We start from the raw sequence: 5,000 nt of genomic DNA on the forward strand, positions 1-5,000 counted from the left end.
TAGTCCCTCTCCTTGCTGGAAGTCACCCAAAAAAAGTCGTGAATTTGCCTAAGTGTCTAGGTGCCTGGCCCTTTAAGAAGGCCGACCACCCTTGGTTCCCCGCCGGGGTCAGGAGGTCAAATTTAGTCCCTCTCCAAGCTGGAAGTCATTTTAGGGTACCAGCACTCTGTGGAGAAAATGCGGCGTCGTGCTTGGGAACGAGCATTTAATCCCCGCAGGTGAAACCTAAAAAACGGGCCAAGTGATGTCATTAGAGGCCCTATTTTCAGACAGTTTGGCGTATTTCGGTGACGCCGAGGAGTCCATCAGGTCTTCCCGGTCGAATGCGAGGCCTTTTGGGGGCCATAGGTCATCAAAAAGAGTGGGGGACCGGAGCCCTCCTGTGGACTCCGGCCCTAAATGCACCCAGGATTAAAGGCATCATTTCCAGGCCTTTTGGGGCCCCATTTTAAACAGTTTGTAGTATTTCGGTGACGCCGAGGCGTCCGTCAGGTGTTCCCGGGCAATGTGAGGCCTTTTGGGGCCATAAATTACTGTTAATTGGGGGCCCTGGATGCCTTTTGGGGCCCTATTTTCAGACAGAAAACAGCAACCCTCTTACACTGCAAGAGGACAGCGGGGAATTGAAGCCCTCCCGTGGACTCTGGCCGCAATTGCACCTATAAAAAAAAAAAAAAATGCATTATTTTCCAGCATTAAAGGCATCATTTCCAGGCCTTTTGGGGCCCCATTTTAAACAGTTTGTAGTATTTCGGTGACGCCGAGGCGTCCGTCAGGTGTTCCCGGGCAATGTGAGGCCTTTTGGGGCCATAAATTACTGTTAATTAGGGGCCCTGGATGCCTTTTGGGGCCCTATTTTCAGACAGAAAACAGCAACCCTCTTACACTGCAAGAGGACAGCGGGGAATTGGAGCCCTCCCGTGGACTCTGGCCGCACTTGCACCTATTAAAAAAAAAAAAAAAAAAAAAAAAAAAGCATTATTTTCCAGCATTAAAGGCATCATTTCCAGGCCTTTTGGGGCCCCATTTTAAACAGTTTGTAGTATTTCGGTGACGCCGAGGCGTCCGTCAGGTCTTCCCGGGCAATGTGAGGCCTTTTGGGGCCATAAATTACTGTTAATTAGGGGCCCTGGATGCCTTTTGGGGCCCTATTTTCAGACAGAAAACAGCAACCCTCTTACACTGCAAGAGGACAGCAGCGGGGAATTGGAGCCCTCCCGTGGACTCCGGCCGCAATTGCACCTATAAAAAAAAAAAAAAAGCATTATTTTCCAGCATTAAAGGCATCATTTCCAGGCCTTTTGGGGGCCCCATTTTAAACAGTTTGTAGTATTTCGGTGACGCCGAGGCGTCCGTCAGGTCTTCCCGGGCAATGTGATGCCTTTTGGAGCCATAAATTACTGTCATTAGGGGCCCTGGATGCCTTTTGGGGCCCTATTTCCAGACAGAAAACAGCAACCCTCTTACACTGCAAGAGGACAGCAGCGGGGAATTGGAGCCCTCCCGTGGACTCCGGCCGCAATTGCACCCCTAAAGAAATGCATTTTTTCCCAAGTGTGCACTATAGAGAGAAACCCTACTTATGAAGGGAAATAAACCCCGGGCTGTTGCACATGTGTCTTAGGACAGCAATAGACGGGCTTTTTAAACAGAACGGCATATTTTGTGCTACCCGGGGTGTCCAGCGCGTGTCCCCGGGGTATGTGAGGCCCTTTGGGGCATGCGGCCAGGAAATGTCCTGAACGATCCAAAATCACACCCTGGTTTGAGTGCCACATGTCCCGCAGCAGGTCACCCGAGTCCAGGTGCCCGACATGTACAAAGCGCCCCCCAGCAAAGTCACACTGTGAGTGGGGAAGAAAAGTTGGGAAAGTGTGCAAAAATCCCCAAAATGTTCTAAAATCACACCCAGGTTTGAGTGCCACATGTCCCACAGCAGGTCACCCGAGTCCAGGGATGCCCGACATGTACAAAGCGCCCCCCAGCAAAGTCACACTGTGAGTGGGGAAGAAAAGTTGGGAAAGTGTGCAAAAATCCCCAAAATGTTCTAAAATCACACCCAGGTTTGAGTGCAGCAAGTCCCGCAGCCGGTCACCCGAGTACAAGGGTGCCCGACATGTACAAAGCGCCCCCCAGCAAAGTCACACTGTGAGTGGGGAAGAAAAGTTGGGAAAGTGTGCAAAAATCCCCAAAATGTTCTAAAAGCACACCCAGGTTTGAGTGCCACAAGTCCCGCAGCCGGTCACCCGAGTCCAGGGATGCCCGACGTGTCCACAAGGCTCCCAGCAAAGTCACACTGTGAGTGGGGGAGGAAATTCAGAAATGTAGGCAAAAGTCCCGAAAATGGTCCAAAATCACACCCAGGTGACACCCAGGTTTGAGTGCCACAAGTCCCGCAGCAGGTGACCCGAGTCCAAGGGTGCCCGGCATGTCCAAAGCGCCCCCAGCAAAGTCACACTGTGAGTGGGGGGGAAAAGTGGGAAAAGTAGGCAAAAGTCCCGAAAAATGGTCCAAAATGACACCCAGGTTCGAGTCCCACAAGTCCCGCAGCCGCCCACCCGAGTCCAGGGATGCACGACATGTCCAAAGAAATAATAAAAATCCACAAAAATCCGGGGGCCGGATTCCGGCGTACCGCTTCGGCCCGCGTGCCCTAGTTTGGAGACCGATTTTAAAAATTTGCCGTTGACGGCTAGTTTTTTTCCTTATCACACCCACATTTGAGTGCCACAAGTCCCGCCGCGTTCCACCCAAGTCCAGGGGTGCCAAGAGGTGCCCAGCGTGGCCAGGACGCATGCAGCAAAGTCACAGGGGAAGTGGGGTAGAAAAGTGGGGAAAGTCTGGAAAAGGTCGTGAAAATGGTCAAAAATCACACCCAGGCTGGCGTGCAGCAAGTCCTGCCGCGTTCCAGCCGAGCACAGGGGTGCCAGGAGGCACCCAGCGTGGCCAGGGCGCACCCAGCAAAGTCACAGGGGAAGTGGGGAAAGTCTGGGGGGAAAGTCGTGAAAATGAGCAAAAATCACACCCAGGCTGGAGTGCAGCAAGTCCCGCCGCGTTCCAGCCGAGCCCAGGGGTGCCAGGAGGCACCCAGCATGGCCAGGGCGCACCCAGCAAAGTCACAGGGGAAGTGGGGAAAGTTGGGGAAAAAGTCATGAAAATGATCAAAAATCACACCCAGGCTGGAGTGCAGCAAGTCCCGCCGCGTTCCAGCCGAGTCCAGGGGTGCCAGGAGGCACCCAGCGTGGCCAGGACGCACCCAGCAAAGTCACAGGGGAAGTGGGGAAAGTCGGGGGAAAAGTCGCGAAAATGATCAAAAATCACACCCAGGCTGGAGTGCAGCAAGTCCCGCCGCGTTCCAGCCGAGCCCAGGGGTGCCTGGAGGCACCCAGCATGGCCAGGACGCACCCAGCAAAGTCACAGGGGAAGTGGGGAAAGTCGGGGAAAAAGTCATGAAAATGATCAAAAATCACACCCAGGCTGGAGTGCAGCAAGTCCCGCCGCGTTCCAGGCGAGCCCGGGGGTGCCAGCAGGCACCCAGCGTGGCCAGGGCGCACCCAGCAAAGTCACAGGGGAAGTGGGGAAAGTCTGGGGAAAAGTCGCGAAAATGATCAAAAATCACACCCAGGCTGGAGTGCAGCAAGTCCCGCCGCGTTCCAGCCGAGCCCAGGGGTGCCTGGAGGCACCCAGCGTGGCCAGGGCGCACCCAGCAAAGTCACAGGGGAAGTGGGGAAAGTCTGGGGAAAAGTCGCGAAAATGATCAAAAATCACACCCAGGCTGGAGTGCAGCAAGTCCTGCCGCGTTCCAGCCGAGCCCAGGGGTGCCTGGAGGCACCCAGCATGGCCAGGACGCACCCAGCAAAGTCACAGGGGAAGTGGGGAAAGGTGGGGAAAGTTGGGGAAAAAGTCATGAAAATGATCAAAAATCACACCCAGGCTGGAGTGCAGCAAGTCCCGCCGCGTTCCAGCCGAGCCCGGGGGTGCCAGCAGGCACCCAGCATGGCCAGGACGCACCCCGCAAAGTCACAGGGTAAGTGGGGAAAGTCGGGGAAAAAGTCATGAAAATGAGCAAAAATCACACCCAGGCTGGAGTGCAGCAAGTCCCGCCGCGTTCCAGCCGAGCCCCGGGGTGCCAGCAGGCACCCAGCATGGCCAGGGCGCACCCTGCAAAGTCACAGGGGAAGTGGGGGATTTTTTCTAAGTACCCAATCGAAAGAGGCTAAAAAGCACCTCTTTTTACCTTCTCTCGATTTTTCCAAGTACAAAATCGAGAGAGGCTAAAAATCCCCTCTTTTTACCTTCTCTCGATCAGACACTTAGAAAAAAAACGGGGGAAAAAAAAAAAAATTCTGGGATTTTTTCTAAGTACAAAATCGAGAGAGGCTAAAAAGCACCTCTTTTTGCCTTCTCTCGATTTTTTCCAAGTACAAAATCGAGAGAGGCTAAAAATCCCCTCTTTTTACCTTCTCTCGATCAGACACTTAGAAAAAAAACGGGGAAAAAAAAAATTTCTGGGATTTTTTCTAAGTACAAAATCGAGAGAGGCTAAAAAGCACCTCTTTTTGCCTTCTCTCGATTTTTCCAAGTACAAAATCGAGAGAGGCTAAAAATCCCCTCTTTTTACCTTCTCTCGATCAGACACTTAGAAAAAAAAACGGGGAAAAAAAAAATTTCTGGGATTTTTTCTAAGTACAAAATCGAGAGAGGCTAAAAATCCCCTCTTTTTGCCTTCTCTCGATCAGACACTTAGAAAAAAAAACGGGGAAAAAAAAATTTCTGGGATTTTTTCTAAGTACAAAATCGAGAGAGGCTAAAAAGCACCTCTTTTTGCCTTCTCTCGATTTTTCCAAGTACAAAATCGAGAGAGGCTAAAAATCACCTCATTTTACCTTCTCTCGATCAGACACTTAGAAAAATTTCCCCACTCGTCCTTCCAATGCATTTCAATGGGATTGGAGTTTTCGGCTGGGATTTTTTCTAAGTACAAAATCGAGAGAGGCTTA

The sequence above is a fragment of the Entelurus aequoreus genome, unplaced genomic scaffold (assembly GCF_033978785.1).
Source record: "Entelurus aequoreus isolate RoL-2023_Sb unplaced genomic scaffold, RoL_Eaeq_v1.1 HiC_scaffold_44, whole genome shotgun sequence".
Taxonomy (NCBI): Eukaryota; Metazoa; Chordata; class Actinopteri; order Syngnathiformes; family Syngnathidae; genus Entelurus; species Entelurus aequoreus.